Source organism: Cibotium barometz, chromosome 2, assembly GCF_041138505.1.
Source record: "Cibotium barometz isolate CiBa-2024 chromosome 2, ASM4113850v1, whole genome shotgun sequence".
Classification (NCBI taxonomy): Eukaryota; Viridiplantae; Streptophyta; class Polypodiopsida; order Cyatheales; family Cibotiaceae; genus Cibotium; species Cibotium barometz.
Window position 1 is genome coordinate 43039593 of NC_141047.1, and position 25118 is coordinate 43064710.

Below are 25118 nucleotides of genomic sequence, written 5' to 3' on the forward strand. Positions count from 1 at the left end.
AGACCACCATGATGGCTACTGAGCCAGCTATGGAACCAAGGGAAATTGGGTTTGAAACTCACATAGCCCCAATAATAAGACGAATTTTTTACATCATTCCAGTATTAATGAGACCTACTAGGGGGCTGAGAGAGGAAATGGAATATAGTCATCCTAGGATATAATCCTCTTGCATAGCCAAGCTAATTTTAAAGTTTGACGGAATGGGAGATCCCTATAGCCAACTAGCTACCTTCAGTTTGATGCTTTTCATGGAAAGCAGGATACCCAGAAAGCTTTATCCTTTGTCAAGCAATTTGATGCTGCTTTTGGGTGGTGACGACTACTCCGAAAAGTTAAAGCTTCGCATGGTTTGTATGCATTTGAAGGATGCCGTCTTGAATTGGTGGCTAAAAGTAGTACAAGAAGGGATCGAGCCAAAGACATGGAATGACTTCAAGGCCTTGTTCAACAAGAAGTTTTTACCTGCAAACTTAGAGGGTGCTAACCATACGGTGCTCGGGCTCTGGGTCGCCCCTGAAGATACCCACGCGTGCATCAAGGAAGAAAATGGAACAAGGTGTTAGAGTTGTTTTCTGAACTCGGGCATGGATCTGGTTAATTGACTTGGCTGGTCCTCAACGGATGAGTCCATGGCTCTTTTATATGGATCTATTGGTTGATCTTGCTGCTGATCTTCAACGGAGAGTCCATCTGGATTTTTATAAGTGAATATATTTTCGGGTTCTATGAGCTAGGAACTATCGAAAAGGCCCCTGAGTGGACAAGTGGTGAGCATTCTGGTTGCCAATGATGCCATAGGTACACCGATGAAAGAATGATTGAAAATTAGAATTCAACCAGATATTTTGGAGGATTATGATCAGTGATACTATGGTTTCATTAAAAGATTGTTTTAAAGACAACCGAATCTGTGAAACATGCAATTTCATATTGGGTGTGTAAGTGGTGTGACTATCTTGAAGTTTTCTTGAAGCGTCGGCTAGGGGGCCTGGGAACTCTTTTCCTTGGCACCTGGGACAAAACATAACCAAATTCCTAAATGGATCCTATCACTACAGTGGTTGGGTGGTTGGCTAACCCATGGGAAGGCTGGACTAATGGATCCCTAAAATGAGACTCAATTCTGTTATGGTACGATAGATGAATTAAATCCCAAATAGTCTTTGTTCTATGGAAAAGAATCAACGGTTGTGCCTCTCGACGATGAGGAAAAAAACGTTGGTCTCTATGATTACTATAGAAAGGGTGACTAATACTCGAACCAAGATATATGCTTTCAGATTCTCTAGAGAATAACGCTTTACTATAGTTTAAGTTATTAGAACATTCCCAAAGAAAGACCATGGATGATTTAGAGATTACGTTCACAGCAAGATTGTCTAAGAGAGGTGTCAAGCATAGTTTAGTAACCTCGCTATACCAATTCAAGCAACTTGAACACAAGACCATGAGAGACTGCATTAACCATCTCAAGAACTTGAACAGAAATTTCCTCATTTGAGAAAAAACCAAGCAAAACAACGCTAATTTTTATGTTCTTGGAGGGCCTAATAAGTAAGCAACTACATGATGCATTATATGCCAAAAGGCATCACGAATGCTAGTGGAAAGTTACCTAGATGCCATAGACTTTGATGATAACTTTACAGGCATCCCAACTATAGATAGCCTATAGTCAAAATTGGTTTCTAAAACAAACCCCAACCTAAAAAGCCAAGAATCAAAGAAGGTTGAGGCACCCAAGAGTGCTGAAGATTCTCTAATGAGATGAAAAAGAAATACTGTTGAACATGGTGACAAGGGCCCAAGCCAAGGAATTACAAGACCAAGTTGTCCTATCCACAACTTCATCTACATTAAAAAGCCTAAAAAGAAAAAAAGGGAAAAGAAAGTGCAAGTTCTATAACAAAGGGGAGGCATAGGAAATGCCAAATGAGCCTACATCTGAAGCATTCGAGCCAAGAATTTCCCATAGAGGTGGGAACGTAGGAGAAAGACCCCAAGGATCTACCAGGTTACTTAGAGATTAAGGATGTTCCAGATTTCTCTAAGAGTGAGGAATGGGAAACCCCAATGAGCTAATTGTCATCTCGTGGATAGAACTAAGGAGAAAGCTTAGAGAGCATCGCAAGCCCATAGGGATGAGAGATGCAAACAAATCAAGAATCCTATGGATGAGGATCCAGGGTACGTTGAGATTAAAGATGTTCCAAAACCTTCGATTCAAATCACTTTGAATGAAGAACGAGGGATAAAAATTAGTGATGGATCAATCCTAATGGATTGAAAGGATGAACTCTTGGAAATGGCCAAAACAGCAGTGGAAGGGCGCTACAAACCAAGACTAAAGTATGACAAACCCCTTCCAAGGAAACTACAAGAATACCCTAACCCAAGATAAGAGATCACAAGATTAAACAAGGCACGTGAAGTGGTGCAAATAGATCTAGCTAGAAATAGAAGGACCTAGTGGGCCAATCTCCTTGCTTCCACTAAAGATCCTAAAATGAAGACCAATAGAGCCAGTCTTAGAAGCATCCCATGAAGGAAGTGTCTCTAGTGAGGAATCAAGAAAAGATCTACCACTAAAAGACCACTCAAGAGAAACATTGAAAACTCAGGAAGCTCTAAAAGAACAAGAAACGGAGAAGGAAATCCATGACAAGCTAAAACATGATGAGAACCTGAGAGTGCTACATGACCATATCTTGGGGAGAGCATGATCATGAGAGGCAACTTGCACTCAGAGAATCCATGATGGAAGAAAATTTAGAAGGGAACCTGTTCCACTAGGCAGGGGTGTCACAAAATTCAAAACATAACTCCTTTTACAAACTATGCCTATGTACATCGTTTTTAATGATGAATAGATGACCATCGCCAATGTGCCTTCAATAAGGCCCAAACACAGGAAGAAGCAAGAGCCTTAAGAGTAATCCTCTCTGACCTTGTGATGAATATCACAATGGTTGAATACTTAACATGGAAGCCAAAAGCATGGAAAGGCATCCATCAATGGATGAGAAAATATCACAATGGTTGAATACTTAACATGGAAGCCAAAAGCATGGAAAGGCATCCATCAATGGATGAGAAAATATCACAATGGTTGAATACTTAACATGGAAGCCAAAATCATGGAAAGGCATCCATCAATGGATGAGAAAATAGCTCAAGCCATTAGGAGACATCAATGAGAATGATGAAGATGTTGAAGAGAACCCACAAAAGATGTATAAGGATTTACCAGCCAGTGTAGTGACAAAGTACTTTGAAGGTGACGACATGAACGCCACCATTTCAATCAAACTATCGTGTGACCACTATAACAATCCTTGACAAACGGAGCAAAAGTGAGCATAGCTACCAAAGATATGTGACGAATATGGGAAAGAGGCCTCTCAAACCTTCAAATAGTATCTTAAAACTTGTATAGAAGGTAATGTGGGAACACTAATAGGAATCTTGAAATAGGTAAAAGTAATGTCATATAGCCTAACCTACCTACATAGAACCAAAAGGAGTTGAGCGGATTGAGAACTACGAAGAAATAACCTTAGAGAAATGCATCATTATACCACTCAGAGGTTTCAGTGTAAGCTGTAAGCTGAGCTGCTACACCTTAGAGTTGGTTGCTGGTAATAAAAAGGATGAGGAGGTGTTAGAAGAACACCAAGCACCTCCTCCAAGAGTTCCTTTAAAAGTCAAGAAGCTTCTCTAAAGAAGCTAAAAAGAACTAATGCATAAAAGAAGAAGGGACCCACTGAGCCTCAACAAGATGAAGATCATTATTTACACTATGTCCGTCAATTTAGCCTTATTTGTCTCCAAAAGTCTTCTGAGTCAGAATGGGGAAGAAAAAATATAAGGCCATTTGAGAAGGACAAATCAAGGAATATTCTCAAGAGGCTACTTCCATGGAGAGTGATCAAGAAAAGGACTAGAGACAAGTCCCCTTGCATTTTAGGAACTACAAGATTAAAAACTATAAGATATGTACCCTAACCAGAAAGGAAGAGACCACAGGAAAGAACCAGGTATATGCTATGATGTATCTAAGGATTCTAAACAAATGGATCTAGCACAACCTGGTGAAGAACTTAAAAAGATTTGACCCCCAAAGAAGAGTAGATCAAACTTATAGAATTGACATAGTTTCTCAAGGAATTCAGAGATGTATTTACTTGGAACTATTCAGAACTAAAATGAGTCCCTTCAAAAGTTTTCCAACACAAAATTTCACTCATAGATGGTGACAAGCCAGTCAAACAAAGTCTCTACACGTATAATGAAACCTATTCCAAGATAACCTTCTAGACACTCCCATGTTCCAAATAAGTCTAGTACCAAGATGGAGTTATGAAATTGCTTAATTATTGAGCCACGGATTTCCATTATTGGAGGAGTCAATGTCCTTAAAATGAAGAGATAATTGATTAAGACCACATACCCATACACGTACACTTTGTGGCAACCTTTAAAAAAAACGGAAGGAAAATGTCTTAAAACTCTGTGTGTATGAGGTTAAGTACATGGATATTCTTAACACAAGCTCATGCTGGAGTCGCTATGGAGGGGACACTTTAGGGAAAAAATCACCACTCTAGAAAGTGATCTAATACCATGGAATATGTCAAATGATGTGATGAATGCACCCATGTATTGTCTTTTTATGATGTAGCCTCCACTTCAACAATTTTGTGTATCACAAAGCTCCCTTCACAAGCAGAAGCCATCTTTATATGTAGGCAAATATCAACTATAATTTTATGAATATTCTTTATCTATAATTTTATGAATATTCTTTATCTATAATTTTTCTTTAGTTATGGCTATGAAAGATTATGCATTTGTTTTAAACTTTAAAAATTTAATGAGACTAGGTTGCACTCAGTAGTGGGCATGGATATCGAAAAGAAAAGGAGAAAACGATGGTCCAATTCAAACACAAAGACGAAAAGGTTCAAAGTAGGGGATTTGGTCCTACTCTATAACCTCAAGAAAAACAAAAGAAAACTTATACTCATAGGGATAGATCCTTTTAGGATTTATGAACTGACTTCAAGAGGAGCCGTCTACCTAGACACATTCGATGGAGTCCAAATGGAAGGATTCTTGAACGAGAGTAAACTTAGGAGGTTCTATGGTCCTCTCTTCTATGAACAACTTGAAGCCATCCACCTAGCTGAGGACATCAAAAAGAAATAAATAGAAAGGAACAGTAGGCTTAACATAAAGCCAATCACGAGGAGAAAGCTAAATTGAGGAGCGGTATTCTACCTGTCCACATGGCTAAGGTAAACATTGACAATGGAGAAGAAGATATGAAGCCCACAAGACTTTGTTTGGACTTCATCACATGATAAAGAGTAGCCAGCTCACTCTATTAGACATCAGAACGAGAAGAATCCTCATGTCCTATGAGACGTGGATCTCATTAAGCGAACTAGTCCTTAATCTCACAAAGGCCTTAGTGCAAACTATTTTAGTAGGTGTGAAGGTGTTGTGAAAGTTCCACATAAACTCTTATTCCATAGATAGTAGTTTCTTTGTCATGATTGTAGAAACTATGCCAGAAGAAATCATCCTTGAAAGAGGATGGATTGCTCAACATGACTCCAGCATTGACTGGAGGACAAGGATCACAACTATTAAGTTTGCACAAAGAACCATGAGTGTTCTTCTTACTGAAGGAGAATTGTGAGTGTTCTTCTTGCTAAAGAAGAACCATGAAAAATCTCTTCAAAAATCTAGAAGTTTCTCCCATTTTATTATAAGTAGGGGTACAATCAAGCCAGTTAGTTTGATCATCTAAAAACTCCAAGCCTTACCAAAACAACCCCAGCCCTTCTAAAATATACCACAAACAAGGGCTAACAAGCCAAAAGTTGAACCTAAAGGTAGAGAATCAAACCAAGGTGAAACTACAAGAGGAACCAAAAAATGGTTGAGGGTTCACTAATCCTTGCTGCCTCTCCACTACACCACCATTGCCCAAGAACAACAGTTGTATGAGTACCCAAAGTCTTGATAGCACCAGTAGGAGTGCCCCATACCTCTCCAAAAGCTAGAGTAAACCAACCAAAATGGGTGTGGATCCCAAAAACTAGTATACCAAACCTACAACAAACCTCATACGATAGGCTGGTATGGATCCCAAAGAGAGAGAGAGAAAGGCGAAGAAAAGACCTAGCCTTTCAAGGATGGATAACCACCACCGATGAATGCTCCCTCGAGGCCCAAGGCTATTCAAGGATAACCACCACCGATGAATGCTCCCTCGAGGCCCAAGGCTATTCAAGGGCATGGCTTGATCTGGTTGTTGCCAAATATCAAGTCCACAAAAGAGTGCCATCACCAACAACAAAGCATAGGAGTCAAAGAACGTCAAAAGTCAACATCATGCTCAAAGCCAATCCACATGCTAGCTTAAAAAGATCAACAAAGGCACCAAAGAGGAAAAGGTCCAAAAGTAAATCCAAGAACTCCCATCGAGCTCAGGTCTCTAGGAGCAACCATTGGAGCAAATCCCATAAGTTCTTACCCCCATGCCTAGAAGTAGAAAAGCCTACTGGCAAGGAAACCCTATCCCAAGAGCACCATTATAACAAATCACATAAGTTCCTACCCCCATGCCTACCCAAAAAAGCCTACTGCCAAGGAAACCCTATCCCAAGACAACTCAAGATATCTGAACTCCTCGTTTCTTACATGGGCAGAAGCCTTATTCAAGAAGAGACTATTGTCATCTACATCACTTCGAATCAAGGATCAAAACAAGTCATTGCTATTGCTCACCCAATAGCAACATAATCAGGTGTGTAACCCACTCCAAGGCTAAAATGTGCCAAGGGCATAAGAGTCAAGATTCAGGTGGTAAAAGGCCACAACGAGCACAAGCTTAAATTCTAAGCATAATACATTGGAGCAAGTCCGAGAAGTTCCTACCCCCATGCCTACCAAGAAAATCCTATTGGCAAGGAAACCCTATTCCAAAACAACTCAAGGTCTCTCAAGTCCTCATTTCTTACATGGGAAGAAGCCTTATTCAAGAAGAGACTGTTGTCATCTACATCACTTCAAATTAAGGGTTAAAAGAAGGCATTGCTTACCCAATGGCAACATAATCAGGTGTGTAATGCACTCCAAGCTTAAGTTGCCAGAGGCTCAAATGTGCCAAGGGCATAAGACTCAAGATTCAGGTGGTAAAAGGCCAAAAGATCGCAAGCTTAAATTCTAAGCACAATACATCTTCTCTTTACTACACTTTTAAGGTCTAGTCGCTTGTGCTGGAGGGGCAAGCATAAAGGTTAAGTCATGTCACCTATGTAGGATGCGATAGGTATAATAGTCAAGTCCAAGTCAAATCAAAGGAGCAGAGTGGTCCTCATAATCAAAGGAGCAGAGTGGTCCTCATAATCATGCACCACTCATGAAAGAAGAAGCCTCAACTCCGAAAGCCACTCTCAACTTGTCTCAGGTTTATCTTTGGATGGGGGGACCCTAGGAAGTCACTAAAGGGAAGCCTTGAATTATCTTGTCCTAGTGTACTAACCTAACACATTATAATGTCCCTTTTTACACTACAAATCTATTTTAATCGAACCTGTGATGCATCTCAGGGTGTCACATGTAATTTTTCCAGTATACTTGCAATATTGCACATCATTCACAGACCGAGTACCCAAGATAGAAACCTTGTCATTCAATAGCCCATAGATCCCCATTGAGCTCTCTTGTACATCATGCCATAAATGCATTAAGCATATCTAGGGCACTACATTATAGAGTACAACATTAGGCACAAAAGGGCTTGATATCCAAGCACATACACTAGAACTCTAAGTAATGAATCTCAGCTTGACTTCCTTGAATTAGCAATCTAGGTGCCATGTCATCATAAACCCTGACTCAAGTCAACTCACAAATCACAATCAAAGTTGATGCCCAATTGTAATTCAACTCTGCAAATCATGATTTATGTTAATGTGAATTTGTGATCAATGTGAAAGCCTAATCATGATTCAAGTCAAAACCAAATCAGCAATTCAAGTCAAGGCCAAATCGTGATCAAAATCAAAGCTAAATCACGATTCAAGTCACATCCCATCAGTGCTAGAGAAAAACCTTTTTCCCAGCCAATGAGGAAAAAGACAAGTTGGAGTACAATCGGTTTTTCCTATTCAAAATCTCATTATTAATTGGTTTTTATAACAAAAAAACTATAAATTTTATCGATTTTTGTAAAGACGACCGAGTAAATTCAATTGGTTTTTTTGAATTTTAATTGGTGAAAAATACATTAAAGGATGGTTCTTTTCTAGCATTGAGATTCCAATTTCTATTTGTCAAATCACGATCAAATTCACATCCAAATTGTGATTCAAGGCAAAACCAAATCATGATCAAAGTCAAAGGTCCAATTGCCATTCAAGTTAAGGCCCAATAAGCGATCCAAGTGCCATGGCTTCATAAATCACAATTTAATTTCTTTAATCGCACAACTCAACCAACTAAATTGCGATATACCATGGTAGTTCAATCTCATGATGATTCATTGCTTGAATCGTGATCCAATGGTGGACCCATCAATCGTGATCCAATGGTGGACCCATCAATCGTCAACTAATGAGGCAATTGAATCATAAATTTTTTTAATTCAATTATTGAATTATGATCCAAGAAACCCGATTGTGTGTGTAATCCCACTTCCAATCAATCTCATGATTCAACTCAAAGATCCAAGAAACCCGATTGTTTTAATTCAATTATTGAATTATGATCCAAGAAACCCGATTGTGTGTGTAATCCCACTTCCAATCAATCTCATGATTCAACTCAAAGATCGCATGATTCACCAAACTTCAATCACGGCGACAATTCACCCAACTTCAATCAGGTGATTCACCCAACTTCAATCAGGTGATTCATCCGACTTCAATTAGAGGTGATTCATTCGACTCCAACCACAATCGCACGATTCACTTGACTTGAATCACACAGCAATTCACCCCTCTTAAGCTACATTAGCCTTAATCTTTGGCCTACACTACTATGCCGAATCTATGGGCTTTAATTTTTGAAGGCTTTTTGAATGCAAGCTTTCGAGGAGATGGTTTCTTCCTCTCAGGCTATAACTTTATGTTCACCTACAACAGTGGTAAACCTCTCAACAATGAATAAAAGTGGTGCAACACTTCCACGAAATGTAGTCTTTTCTCGTGAAGATGAAGAAAAGATCCTCACATCAATGCACCCATCTTTCTCAACTTTCGAGGATAGAATTAAATCTAGGTAGGGCAAGGGGGTTGTTAACTCTTTTCCATACACCTAAAATCCTCACCTTTAGCCTCAATTATATTCAAATTATGTTTAGACCATGGGCCACTGATGTATTGAAGTCTACCATAGCCATAAACCTTGTATATATGGGTAGAGAAAGGAATTGGGCGCCCACTTAACTTGGGAAGGCAGGTAAAGCCCTCTTGTATATATATAACTTTTTGATAATGTGAGTGGGAGAATTCTATCATTTCTTGTTATGGCTCACCCTAACCCTCCTTGAAACACATCCAAAAAGAGATTACCTGGAGGTGAACCACAACTGCCGTGAGTGCAAGAGCATTGTTATATGATGCGCTCATAAGTCTCCATTTGAAGATGTGGGTATTGATTTTGGAATTTGTTGCTCAGATGTTGTCGAGGAGATAGGAAAACTGTAGATTGTTTGGTTGAACACACAAGCTCTTGTGTTGGTACTGAATGTGCGAGAGTTGTTGAGTGATTTGCTTGTCATTGCTTGGGCCTCCATTCTTATCAAACTTTAGGTGAAGTTGTTGGGGTTGAAGTCAAGGGTGAGGTTTTCTTCACATTGTTCGATTTTGGTAACCATATGATGGAATTACCATCATAGTATCCTTGTTGTTGATGCACATGCACACGCACCCATCTTTGATGAACACTATAAATTGGTGGCCAATGTGCTTGGTGTTGAGGCTTTTTTCTTTGTGCAAGCGTAGGGGACTTTGTGATGCGCTTGGGGACCCAAGCTTTGGTACATCTTAAGTAGTACCCTTGTGCGTGTAGCAGTGTTTTTGGTATCCACACTTGTTGCATTGGTGGAGTTCTTTGAGGAACTCGCATAGGCTTTTTTGGACGGTGTTGTGGAGTACTCTTCTTCTTCCTTGGCCTCCAAGTGCTGCGTTGAGGAAGAGGTTTTGACTGTCGAGGGACCCAAATTTGATTGGCACCTTCATAGTAGCCTTGAGCTACAAGTAGCTGCTTCTCCACCCACATTTTAATACTATTAAGATATCATGATTATGGTAGTCTTGGTGGAGTTTTCTTTTGGGTTGGTGAGGAAGGTTTGGGGCCCTCCTTGACTTTGGTTGGCACTGAGGCTGCAAGTTTGAGACTCATGGGTGGGCATTGTTGATGATGATGAGGTTAGAGTCTCTTGTGGAGTGGCTATGGCTATGGATGATGAGGCCTTTGAGCATGTGGTTGTCTCCTTTGGTGAGGTTTGTTAATGAAGATGCATAGATTCTAGGGTCTTTCCTTTGAGTTCCTTGTTAGAGATAGATAGTTTGGCTGTGGGAACTTCTTCTAGAATAGCTACTACTGATTGTGAGGTTTTGGCATCGAATTTCATAGGTGAGGATGGGGTTGAAGGACTAGATGCTTTATCGGACTCGGTTGTTGACGTAGATGGTAGGTCATTGTGTAGAGGGGCTTTTGTGAAAGAGGCTTGTATCCTTTTGCGTTCCGCACCATAAAAATCCATTAGAGTTGGATCCTCTTCCTTGCAGTATGGTATTGTTAACTTTTTGTCGTTGACCAATATAATGACTCTATCACTAGCAAAGCACAGTGGTGCTTGGGTAGCAACAGTCCATTTAAATCTACTTCCAACACATACTCAACCGCAAAAAACTTGCAAGTGAGGGGGTTAGTTTCAATATACATTGTGTATTCAAAGTACCCCAAACATGGCATGTTCAAGTCTTGTGTAGAGTGTATTCTTTCAAGATGTGCCGTGAGTGTTGGTTGACTTAACAAATCCCATAGCTCGAGGGTCATGAGATTGTGTTCTCGTGTTGGATAAAGTTGTGCTTGAGCTGTGGTGATTTTATTTGCAATTTCTAATCCAACCAGAATCCTAGGGATCTTTTCAGTAAGATATGTTGGAAGTTCCAGCTCTTGCAAGGTTTCTTCCTCCCATAAAATAGCAATTGTACATTGCCTGCAGGAGTGTTCAAGGTGACTGTTTGCATGGATTCATCTAGTGAATACAATGATTCGCTTATCCAAGTTCCACCAAAGACGACATCATACTCAAGGGAATCTAGGATAACATGGAATGTAAATTCCATATCGCCCCATCAATTGTTTTAGTGTATCTAAAGTAACCTGGAACTTACATGTTTTGTCCATTGGCTCCTCTTGTAAGACTATTGCTTGTAGCAATGAGTTTAGGCTGTCCCAATGATACCCAAGTGTCTATTGTCATGATTTTATGACTAGCACGAGGGCTAATCAATGCGCGTTTGCACTTAACATCATTGCCTGTAGGGAAATCCAACCATATCATGATAGAATCTTCCAAAGGAACCATGGGTGTTTCGGTTATTGTTTCATCTTTAGATCATGTTTCTGTTTCATATTCCCATTCACTTTCATCCTCTGTTTGGGTCTCAGCTTTTTCAAGAGTACCCAATGTGTACACTGGCACACTTGGCCCTCTGGCAATTCTTAATGAGGGCTGTTTGGAAACTTGCGAATCCTGACAGTCCTGTTTTATGGAGTTCGTTATGTCCTTGTATAACTCAGGTTGAGCTATTAAAGGTGCAAGTGCTAATGTGATGTTGGCTTTATCATAAGAGAAGAGCATTCCTCCGAATGAGGTTTTGAGAGACTGTTTTCTTGTAAGGAATTATCAAATTCCTCACGTGCTTTCTCAAGCATATAGTTTGTACAGTCTGTTTAAAATGACCCTTCTGTAGAGAGTATGTCTTCCTCTTGAAAGGGGAAGTGGTACTCCTCTGGGCTTTGTATTTTGGTTGCTGTCTTAGGTTTGGCATTATGAGGTTCAATCACAACCGGTGACCCTGTAAGACATTCCACCAAGCTAAGCATGCTCTCCTAAGCTTGCTTTTTGCATTCCGCATACGTCATGTGATTTTTATTATCCATTTGGGGTGGTTGGGTGGATTCTAGTTTCTTGATTGGTCTATGTGGTGCACTGAGCAAAGAGTAAGAACTTGTTTCATCCTCACTTAGTGATGTACTAGAACTTGTTTCATTCTCTGACTTTCTTTGGTTTGTCAGTTTTTCATTATGTTTACCCATGCAACGAGATCAAAATTTCTTTTGGGTTTTTGTATTCTGAGTCGCATATATGGGTGTTGTGGTGGCTTTTGATGTGGATGCCTCTGCATCTTGTATAGCTTTTGGCTCTTTTGTGTTTGTCCCTTTTGGGTTTATGTCCTCTACAGGATCGTTTTCCCTGTCTTTTAATTCGACCTTGGTTTCTATAGTTTTTTGTCCCTTGTCTTTCTTGGGTTTAGAAGGTTTTATTTTCTCTTTTGGGTTCTGTTTTAAAGCATGTTCTTCTACCCATGTTGAGGTGTTATCTTTTGTGTTCCTTTTGACTGTTTCTCATGCCTTGGCTTGTAAGCGTGTAAGCACATTCAAGGGTACCGTGGCCAGTTGCCCATTCTATACACTTAAGATGTTAAGAGTTATATTTTGTGAGAAAAGTTGCATTGAAGCATTGAAGCAACTCTTAAGATGTTAAGAGTTATATTTTGTGAGACAAGTTGCATTGAAGCAACTCGACTTGGGCAATCTTGGAATATGTGATCAATGCCACATCGTTCTCACACATTGGTCGCAAGGTGTCAGTGATTATGGACATGGAAGTATTCCAAACTGTGCAGTCTGCCACCTTGTGAGGTCCATGAAAAATAGAAACACTGAAGTGTTCGATTAACTACCTCTTGATGAGCAGTTTCTACCCTTTGGACTGTTTCTATTTGGTGCATGGGAGATGGAGGTTTTGAGTACACTATGGATGAAGCATGACATTTTTTAATATCATGGTCAAAGGTTTTACAATATATGCCGTATAGAAGAATAGGTGCCTTGTATGCACAATGAGGATTGGGATGGTCATAGTGATTGCATTCAACACAAGGCATTTCGTTCCTCACCTTTAAAGGCATTAAGAATGTCTAGTTTTGAAGGTTTTCATCCTCTCTTAGGGATGTTTGCTGTAAGGTTTTAAGCAAGACTGCATAAAATTATGGAAATGTCAATTCCGAGATCGATTTTTCTTTTGCCATTGCTTCACTTGGTTTAGATGAGGAACACCTCGTAGCATGATCATCTTCTAGCATGTTGTCATCTAAACATATTACCTCTTTACAACATTGATCGAATGTTTTCGGATTGGTTACAATGATAAAGTTGTGTAAGCTATTATTCTTTAAGTCCATCATGAAACATCTCTTTAATTGAACATCGTTTAATTTTTCCCATGACTCACAACATGAGTCCAAGAGTTTTATCCTAAGGATAAAATCTCTAATGGATTTATTTGGTTGACGCTCAATTGAATAGAGTTATGTTACTGCACTCCACCGATCACCTTGTCTAGAAAAACCATGTATAAAGGTTGATTTCAAGGTTTTGAAGTTGGCCTTCATCGTCGTTGGCATCAATGCGATGAACCATCGAATAGATTTTTCCTCTAAGCATAAGTTCAACGCATGTACCTTAGTGGGGTAGTTGGGATTTCCAGAGGCTTCACATCTTTATTCAAACATTTGAATGAATTGAACAAGGTCTGTTGCTTCGTCATATTTGCCCATAATTTTAAAAATTTATACGGCTATATTTCTGTATGAGTCACTGAGTTCGTATGTGAGTGCTCTTGTTGGAAGAGACTTAGTGAGTCCTTGGGCCACCCCCTTCCTAGACTAGTCAGTATGTCCAAGATGTGGGTATCCAGAAAAGGGTTGGTACTTATAGGATTTGCGAGAATGTTAGTAAGCAAGGGACCAAAGCTCGGTGGGGATCGAAGTAATAGGGGGTGTAAAACCTAATGACACGCTTGTTATCGGCATGGCCAATGGTATTGGGAGGTGAATTTATGGCATAGATCTCAATGGCTCGAAGATGTCAACCATTGGATTTAGTCCTTGTGTAACTCCTAGCACTCCCTCTATCACGGCCATGTTAAAGTGCCTAAATGCTCCTTAATGAGCAATCACAGTTTTTTTAAAGGTTTTTTTTTGGCTTTTTATGTTCTCCCACAGCCTGTTAAATTAGTCAAATTCAAGGGTTTTTTTATGGTTTCAAGAAATTTTTTAAAAGATTAAGCTACTCCTAATGCTTGTTAACACTCTAATTCAAACAATTTCAACAACAAACACACAATTAAACTAGAATTAATGATCTTAGTTCTATGTTTAACACTAAAGAGAGCTAACATTCACTAAAAATTGCATTCTATTGCATTGTTTGATGCAATGGATGCAAACTAAGCCTAATACAAACTATGTGCAAGCCCTAAGAACAAAAAAAACCACAAAAACAACAACAAAAATAACAAATTAATCTAAAAATTAAGCAAAAAGCATTCTTTTCAGAAACAAAAAAGAGCTATTCTACACCAAATCTCACACAAATCACCATCAAATCCACATCTTTCTCATGGGAAACCATTAATCAAGATAATGGGCAATGGGTTATGCGTAGATTAGAGGCAAAATGATGGAAAAAGCCAAGGGATGGCTCCCCGCTCGGCAATGGCATCAAAAATGTTATGGCTCACCCTAACCCTCCTTGAAACACATCTAAAAAGATCTTTCCAATGGCCGAGCTCGTAACCCTTGAGGTCTCCAAGCTCTACAACTCCTTGAGAAGCAATTCCACCGTGTCTCCTGCGAGCGTTGTCATTCCGCCATGTTGCACTACGGGTCCTCGTCCCTCCTCTCACCTCACTTCACTCACACACACTCACTAGCATGCATTAGGGAGAGAGATTAGCAAGAGGATTAGCAAGAGCAAGACTCAATTGCACAATGGGAGAGTATGTTGTATTATGAGAGATATTCACTTATATACATGGCCATAAGTGTTCACACTCAATTAAACTATGGCTGGTCGGACACTTTAGGCTCATAGGAGGCGTAATGCTATTACAATGACTACTCTCATAATATATCCATGAAGTACATCACTTAGGACTTCATCCTATCTTGCTGCCACACGCTCTTGGAGCGAGAATCTCCATAAATACTCCGTCACACCATTATGGGCGCTCGTCCAAGTTGTAGTTTTGGACACTATTGCTTCATATCTTGAATGTGACTCCTTGATGTAAGATAATGGTGGTAGCTCTTGTTAATCCTAGAATTAGATTAACATTTCTCAAGTATAAGATTTATTCTTCTCTTGAGCTCTTGCCTTCTTGCTTGCTTGATTGTAGTGTGCATGCTTATGTGTGTTGACGGTATGTATAGAGTGTGCATGCTTGCTTGAGTAAGAGAGTGATTGAGCATAATTGTAGAAGAGGGTGGTTTAAGCTTCCTAGATTAACCATTACCTTTAGAAAGGATTTCTTAGTTGATTAGGGAGTAGATAAAGGGCTTAAGCAAGAGGGATTGACACACCTCTTATCCATTTTAGCCTCTCTAAAAGGAATTCCATGATCCAAGATAAGTGGTCTAACCACTAGCACTATTATTCCTTGCTAGAGAGAAAGAAGGTTCTTGACTTGAACAATGCTCTATGTTCATTTGTGATCTTATATTTTCTGATGACATTGACTTGTCTTGGTATATAGGTGATATTGTTATCCAAGCAGTTTCATATTGGCATCACTTAGAGAAGGATACGCACAGTGTTATTCACTCTTACATATCTAGAGATGCATGGTGTTCTAATCTTTCATGGCATCATTTATTATATCTGTAACTTGTATCTTAATGGGCTAGTAAGATGTTGAACCAATTGTTTGAGCATGTTCAAAATTATTCGTGGTTTGATGATGATTTAATTACACTTGCATAATGTCATAGTTCTTTGTCATTTGTTATCTATGGTGGTAGACATGTACTTATTAGTTGTGTCTATTTTGAGAACCTGTGTCATGATTTTGATTTGATGTTGCCTGGATTTCCTTTTATCCATCCCTCCCACCCTTTTATTCTAGTATTCCTTTCTATTCTATACATTCCTAATATTTCTTTATTGCTTACTCCTCTTCCCCCATCCCCTTCCCATGAAACATTTCATGTCTTTTTATCTTTATCTACATGTTTTTCATATGTTACTCTCCCTCTTTTTATTAAAATTTGTGGATGATGTGCGCAATTATAGTTCATTTGTTATGGTTTCATTCTATAATATTGTATACCCTCCTTTATCTTTATTCCTCCACCTCCTACACAATCCAAATTTCTTGATACACCTCCTCCGCATGTTGTGGATTATATGAGATCTGATAATGTTATTACACATAGACGTAGTCAAAGTGTGTGGTGGATTTGTTGATAGGTCCAATCATCAATTGGTCTTATATTCAAGACAAGTGGAATACCCCTTAACAATTCTCACACAACTACATACCTTTTCATCAAGCTCAGTCTGGGTCTTCGCATTCATTAAATCAAATTGGCATTGGTTCATGTTTCATTACCATCATACATCCTTTTCCTCGCACCTCTCCTCATCAATGTCATACCACAAGAACAAATGGATCATTTATACATCGACAATCTTTCCTAGCACTCCATTACCATTTCCCATAAGATCAATATTTTTATATTGCCACAAGCAATCATGTTTTGCAAAATATTCATTATGTTGTGTACTCCAAATTTTCCTTTACCATCCTTATGTAATACCCATGCAAAGAATTAACCCCATGTTTGTTACCATATGAATACGTCCATGTTTTCATTCCATTCTTATATAAAGTCCTCATTCCATTATAAAATCTTTGTGTTTTGATGATGTTTTCATTCCAATTTTTGCACATGCTTGTAAGCACAAGTTGCTCAGGTTGAGGTTAAAGAAGGATAAATTTTTGAAAGTGAAAATACATGTGAATAAAGCTCACAAAAGCTATGGAAAGACATTGAGAGTTAGAGATCCATATGCAAAGCTCTCCTCCAGAGTAAAGGAAATACAATTCCTCTAGAAGCACTTTGTCATTTGGGAAATAAAAATTTCCAATGAATGACAAGACACATAATAACAAGAATAGGCATTTATACTACCTTGCATTTCTAAATCATGATTATACAATGCCTTATACATATTCCTTCCATAACTTAGTCCACAGATAAGGAAATTTTCTTTAAACTCATTCTAACTCTCATGTCTTCAATCGTACAAATTTGTGATGTGTGGGCATATGTTATATTTGGAGTGATGGTGCCATCCTCTCCTCTAAGGAAAAGAAGGCAATTGGATGTAAGTGGGTGTATAAGGTCAAGCATAATGTTGATGGTTCAATGAGTAGGTGTAAGGCAAGATTGGCTGCCAAGGGCTATATGCAGACTTATGGTATTGACTATGAGGATACATTCAGCCCAGTTGCAAGAATGGAAACCGTGAGAGCTGTCATTTTGCTGTGGCTACAGCAAAGGGTTGGTCTTTACATCAAATGGATATAAAGAATGCCTTCTTGCATGGTGATTTATAAGAAAAGTATACATGATGCAGCCACTAGGTTATGAGAGATGCACACCTAGATTTTGTGTGTAGGTTACACAAAGCCTTGTATGGCTTGAAGCAAGCACCCAGAGCATGGTCAAACAAGATCGAGGAGCATCTTGTTACCATTGGATTTTAGATATCCAATGTAGACTTCTCACTTTATGTGAAAAAGACAGATAGAGGGATCATACAATTAGTCCTCTATGTGGATGACTTGATTATCACTAGCGATAGTGATGCTGACATACATGATGCTAAGAGGCTTTTGAAGTAGAAGTTTGAGATGAAGGATTTGGATGAGTTGCGGTATTTCTTGGGCATAGAGGTGGTGAGATCACCTCATGGCATTTTGTTATTACAGAGGCAATATGGCTTAGACATGTTGTCCAAGTATGGTATGACAAGATGTAAGCAGCCTATTTCAATGCCATTGGAGCAGAACACAAAGCTTTTCATAGATACATGTGAGATTTTGGAGGACCCCATGTACACGTGCATAGTGGGTAGCTTGATCTACATGACCGTTACTAGGCCAGACTTGAGCTATGATGTTGGACTTATGAGTCAGTATATGCAGGCCCCTAGGAAGCCACACTTGGATGCGGCAAGAGGGATTCTTAGGTACATAAAGTCCATAGTTGATTATGGACTTTTCTATGAGGTTGGTACAGAGATATAGCTACATGGGTACACTGATTGGGCTAGTAATGTCGTAGACAAGAGATCTACCAGTGGTTTTATGTTTTTATTTGGGAGTGGTGCTATGAGTTGGAGCAGTAAGAAGCAGCCAATAGTTGCCTTGTCAAGTACAGAGGCAGAGTACAGGGGTGCTGCTATGGCAGGTTGTGTGGTAGCTTGGTTTCAAAACTACTTGGTGATATGGATGAGCTCATGGATAAGTTAGTTATCATTTATTGTGACGACATGAGTAGCATACAGTTGGCTAGTAACCTAATATAACATGCTAGAACGAAGCACATTGAGGTGCATTATCACTTTGTGAGGGAGAAGGGTCTAACAGGTGATGTAGATCTGGTATATGTCAACACAAAGGATCAAGTGGCTGACATCTTCACAAAGACATTGGGCACAGAGAAGCTCCATAGTTTTAGGAGCTTACTTGGAGTGCAATGTGTGGAGTTGGGATCGAGGAGGAGTGTTGAGATATCAAGCTTAACTAGTGCTGCGGTTATTAATGACCCACTTGGGTGATAGCTTTCGTACCTATACCACTGGCATGGTTGGTGAGATTATGGTTGATATATCGCCAATGGATGACAAGCTATGTGACAGCCACTTTGGAGTACTAGAGTTATGATATAGTTATAGTGCCAGCTCATATAGTCGGGTTCACACTATGGATCAACCATTGTATGTTATTGTAGGAGCGTACTTTCCCTTTATGGACGTAGTCTTATCGTTTAGTTATATGGTTGTAGAGAAAAGAAGAAGATAGAAGAAAATTCACCATCTTGCACTTGTGTCTTGCACTCTCTGATGTGTGTGTGCTTGCTTGCAAGGAACTCAAGCTCTCCCTCTCCCCCGCATTCTCTTTACCATCCACTTGCCCTTGTACATTATTGCTGACATCACCAAATATTCTCCTTTTTTACCACATTCTAAACTCTTCTTCACCATTTACATTGAATACTCATTCTAACCTTTGCTAGACCATAACCTAAGGTTTACACACATCCAAATACATACTTAATACTTGACAAATACACATGTGCCCCATAAACATGAGTCGGCACCATATTTCTCAACAAATTGGGAGTTAGCTTATTGTATGACATGCATAATGCACATAGAGTGACGGTTCGTAATGACAATGTGCACACAGAGTATGCCATGACCAATCAAAGAAAATACTTTAGAAAGGCTTTCAAGACTCGTCAAGGAAGCATAAGATTCAACAAAGACATTGAGCACCGGCCCGATGAAACCGGTGGGGGTTTCACTTGTTGGTAGCAGAAGCTAGACAATTGCTAGCGGTGGAGTGACATGGCCGCAGTCATTCGACCTCCCCATGCTATCTGAGTGGATGCACCTCACCCTTCCACTTGGCCAACGGGGTCTGGACCAATGTGATCTCGCCTTGATGTTGGCGGTCCGCCGGCTTATGAAGAAGAGACCAAGGCCTTCTCCAACCAAGAGTCACACCTTTATGAAAATATTGCATTGCACTTGTGCCCATTAGTTGACTGCGTTTCCAGCCAACGTTCCTTGTCATTGTGAACGACACCCTATTCGATCAGGGTATGAATAAATCCCCGTGTCTGCGTGCTCATTTGGGCACAAAGTGAATTCCAACATCGTAGACGCGCCCGGTCTTCATCACAAGTCCACACAACGTGTTATTTACAGGTTACCTTCTTTCTTTTTGCTTCTTGACTTATTAAATTTATCATTATAGACTCATTTCAAAATTAGCTTATGTAATAAGCAGGTGGCTTCAAGATTAGCTTATGTAATAAGCAGGTGGCTTCAAGATTAGCTTATGTAATAAGCAGGTGGCTTCAAGATTAGCTTATGTAATATCAAGCCTATGTACAAGCTATTTTTAGTATTGAGACAGATCATTGCCCATGGTGGTTGGACTTGGAAAAAAATTAGCTCCAGATGAAGAGATGGATCTTAATCAATGACATAAGTTTGTATTACTTCTGCGAGCACAACTTGAGAGATTACAAATGAGGTAAGTGAGAGTCAATAATCTTTCATGAGTTTTAATATAATTATATGATGTAACATGTGTTTCATATATGTGTTGTTTGTTCAGAATAATCCCATTGCATCCCATGCCTAGTCTACTACATCAACGATGGCCACACTACTCATGCCACTTGTGAACTTAGGATGATAACTTATAGAACAGGCTTTGCAGGCAAGCAAGAGGCAAGCGACACAAATAGGGAGCATCAATAGAAAGGAGACATTTTGTAACCTAAAAGGTGAGTAGAGTCTCCATATATATCGTAATAAATATCCCCACAAGATTAAGCCATCCTAACCTTTAAAATTGAGAACATTAGTAGACTCTCCACATATATCACAATGGATATCCCCACAAGATGAAGCCATCCTAACATTTAAAATTGTGACAGGAACTATATTTGCCTTTGATGTAAGCGTTATAGATCTTACATCGGATGTTTAGAGTTAATTTAGAAGCTAACTCTTACACTTAGAGCTTTGAACACTATGGATATTATCTGTATTTGGTTATTCTAGGCATTTACTATGCTCACTCTTGGTGGTAGAGCTTCAAACATTATAGACATTATCTCAATTTTGCTAATGTAGAATATCAAAATGGTGTTTCTTATGCATGCTAGTGTTATTGTTGAAATGATTTTAAATAAATTGGTGGGGTTAGTGTAGATTTGCAATCTTAAACTTGTTTTTTTTTTGTGAAGATATTGTTAATATTGTTATTTTCTATAACTTCATTTAATCATATGCTATTTCACACACTCCATACATGGTTTGTAAAGTCAATTTAACGGATTCACAATTAATTTAAATTTTGACGAGTGTCAGCACACACAGCTTGCCTCATCAGAGCCCTCAATCAACCAGACATGATATGACTTGTGCCTGCTAGATTTACAATCTTAAACTTGTTTTTTTATGAAGATATTGCAATCCACATCATACCAACTTTTAGGTGGTCCAAAAACAAAGTTCTTGATGAAAATAACGAAATTCAAAGTTATTGATACAAAGAAATAAATTGAATAGGTTGTTAAGGCCTTGAATGTTCTTTAGCTTGCCTACACAAAGTTTCAAAGTTCATTGAACACCCATTCAACATGACGTACCCTTTCGTCCTTGGATGATTTTTTTTCCATATAATAGAAATAATAAGTTTAATCACCCAGATGTTTCCTCTCTTTTATCCATGGTGACAATGGTCCTCTGTCTTTTTCTTTTATCCATGGTGACAATGGTCCTCTGTCTTTTTCTTTTATCATTTGATACTCCTTTCTTTTTTTTCGTAATAGAAGATATATTAAAAAAATTTACTTTACAAATGGCCACATGGCTGCTAGGTGATGTACTAGCTTTCCTTCACTAATTACTCCAAACCATAGGTGTAGCTTGGAGTACCCTCATCCAATATATAGCTGTGTCATTCTCCACCAAATGAGCTGACCGCAAGGAAGAGACTTGCCACAATAATAGCCCTTTTATACGACCTATGTGAGCTGTAATACCAACTTTTACATTAGATATGAAGGCATTCCTAGTTAACCAGATATGCCACAAACCTGTCCACCTGAAAAATGAAAGAAAATAGAATGTTCTAGGTTATTCGGCCCAATTGGAATCTTGCCAAAAATCCAACCTTTAACTATTACAGGCCTATCTGTCAATGGAATCCATACGCGATAAAGGAAATCCCACACCATCTTTGCCACCGGACATGAAATGAAAAAATGCGGGCATGTTTCCAAGCATGTAGTACAAAACATACAATTACCAGAAGTAATCCGCCACTTTTGCAACTGGTCCCCCAATGGTAGGCCTCCAACTAGCATGCATCATAGGAACACCTTCCCTTGATATGGAATCTTAGACCACTAGCCCTGTAAGATTACTTCCTTCCACCAGGCCCTACTTTTCCTCTCTCTCTCTCTTACACACACACATTGGCCCTACAAAGCCATCGTTTGTGAAATCCCTCCTATCCTTTATACTCATACGAATGAGTCATCATCTCTAGAATCACTCCCATCCTTTATACTTATGCCAATGAGGATGAAGCTATTAAGGATTTGTTAAATATGTTCTATCTTCATAAGTTTAATAGGCACAAGCTTTTGGTAGTTGATAAAAAATATCATTGCTAAACGTTTTGAATTTTTCAAAATTGACCTTAACAATTCATTAAAAAAGGTTATAATGGTGGGCACAAGGACCTCTATACTAGGCGAACTAGGGTTCTTGATATGTTCCCCTCAAAAAATCCTAGTGTGGGAGGATGGTTGGGTTTACTTTTTGGTGCTCTTTCACTCATTTATACTCTCATAGTTATCCAATATAATGTGATGATATAACCATCAAGCTTTGATTCTCATCTCTAAGGTTGTAATAGCTCCTCTATTCATCCTTAACGTCTAATATAACCATCAAACTTTGATCCTCATCTCTAAGGTTGCAACAACTCCTCTATTCATCAACCTTTGATTCTCATCTCTATTCTCTATTCATCTCTAAGATTGCAATAGCTCCTCCATTCATCCTTAAAGTTTGTGAGGATTGCAAATCTTCTCATATATTCACCCAAGGAACCTTATTTAGCGTGTAACTTCAAGGATGTAAATCACTTATAAGAAAGTTTTAACCCTTTTCTAAGGTTAAACACCTTTTTTCATGTTTAGTGTTACCAACTCAAATCCTCCAACATGGCAACCCTTACTTGCTACTACAAGGTATGTGATTTGAGCCCCCAATTTTGGATGCGAGTTTATCAAACAATTTGTGCAAACTTTAAGCATCCTAGAGGCCAAATCTCACATTAAAAGGCAGCATGCCATACGAGAAGGATGTTAGTAGGAGTTATCAGTGTGTCAGGCTACTCGTATGTTTTGCATGTTTAATCTAGTAAGTGTAATCATAATACATAAATGTGAAAGAAGTACAAGGTAGACTCTAAAGTAATGTAGATGTTTGTATGAGAATTCTATTGAGAAGAATGATAGAAAAATAATTTGTACCGCCAATGGACAACATAGAAAAAGAAGAATAAGGACATTTCATGGCACAAGTAAGGTGATAAGAATGGTGGGGGTGGGGAATTTGCGACGGAGGTGGCATTCCACAATCCGTGGGTTCAAATCTCCCCCATCCCCCCCCCCCCCCCCCAAAATGTGAATTCTATTGAGAAGAATGATGGAAAAATAATATGCACCAGCAATGGACAACATAGAAAAAATAAAGACATTTCATGGCACAAGTAAGGTGATAAGAATGGGGGAGGGGAATTTGGGAACATATTAAGAACCCTAGTCCCTCTAGTATAGAGGTCCTAGTGCCCACCATTATAACTTTTTTAATGACTTGTTAAGGTCAATATTGGAAAATTCAAAACGTCTAGCAATGATATTTTTTATCAACTACCAAAAGCTCGTGCTTATTAAATTTATGGAGATAGAACATATTTAACAAATCCTTAATAGCTTCAAAAGCTTCATCCTCATTGGTATAAGTATAAAGGATGGGAGTGATTCTAGAGATGATGACTCATTCGTATGAGTATAAAGAATAGGAGGGATTTCATAATGATGGCTTTGTAGGGCCAATGTGTGTGTGTGTGTGTGTGTGTGTGTGTGTGCGTGTAAGAGAGAGAGAGAGAGAGAGAGAGAGAGAGAGAGAGAGAGAGGAAAAGTAGGGCCTGATGGAAGGAAGTAATCTTACAAGGCTAGTGGTCTAAGATTCCATATCAAGGGAAGGTGTTCTTATGTGTGCATGCCAGTTGGAGGCCTACCATTGGGAGACCAGTTGCGAAAGCGGCGCATTACTTTTGGTAATTGTAAGTAACGTAAATGTTTGTATTTTGTATGAGAATTCTATTGAGAAGAATGATAGAAAAATAATTTGTACTACCAATGGACAACATAGAAAAAGGAAAATAAAGACATTTCATGGCACAAGTAAGGTGATAAGAATGGGGGCGGGGAATTTGTGATGGAGGTGGCATCCCACAATCCGTAAGTTCAAATCTCTCCATTGGTATAAGTATAAAGGATGTGAGTGATTCTAGAGATGATGACTCATTCGTATGAGTATAAAGGATAGGAGGGATTTCACAAATGATGGCTTTGTAGGGCCAATGTGTGTGTGTGTGTGTGTGTGTGTGTGTGTGTGTGCACGCGTGTAAGAGAGAGAGAGAGAGAGAGAGAGAGAGAGAGAGAGAGAGAGAGAGAGAGAGAGAGAGAGAGAGAGAGAGAGAGATTTTATTAACGTCTTCCAAAAGACCGAACTCGGCCTATGAGACAAATCGGAGTACCTGTATGGGGTATCCTCTGTCATCCCAACAAAATGAAAAAGTATTGAATAAAAAAGCTGAATTTGGGTGTGCAGGGGATGGAGCTCTACTACTAGGAGAATGCAAAGCTATATGCATGGAGTATACAATCATGATATGCAACCTAGCTAGCTCCATCCTGTACCATACTGGGGGTATAAAATGGTATACATCAGTGAAGGGGGTGTCCACAGCTCCCTGAAGAACATGCCTGGGTGTGCTCTGAAGCGAGCCAGTCGCTCCGCACCCTCTCTGTGAAACTGAGCTCTGATCTCTGTCATCTCTCTCTGGTATAGGCGTGGTGTCCGAAAGCCAGGTGTCCTCTGTCTCCTGCAGGCTCTAAGTGTCTCTG

At 39.2% G+C, this 25118-nt stretch overlaps 1 pseudogene across 1 annotated transcript in view; it reads left to right on the forward strand.

Moving 5' to 3' along the window:
* Window positions 1-203: 203 nt before the first annotated feature.
* LOC147641099 (mechanosensitive ion channel protein 1, mitochondrial-like) overlaps window positions 204-25118 on the forward strand; it is a 96057-nt pseudogene continuing 71142 nt past the window's right edge. The window contains exon 1 of the transcript XR_015267780.1: window positions 204-480. The product of XR_015267780.1 is annotated as a mechanosensitive ion channel protein 1, mitochondrial-like (transcript). The remainder of the gene's footprint in view (window positions 481-25118) is intronic.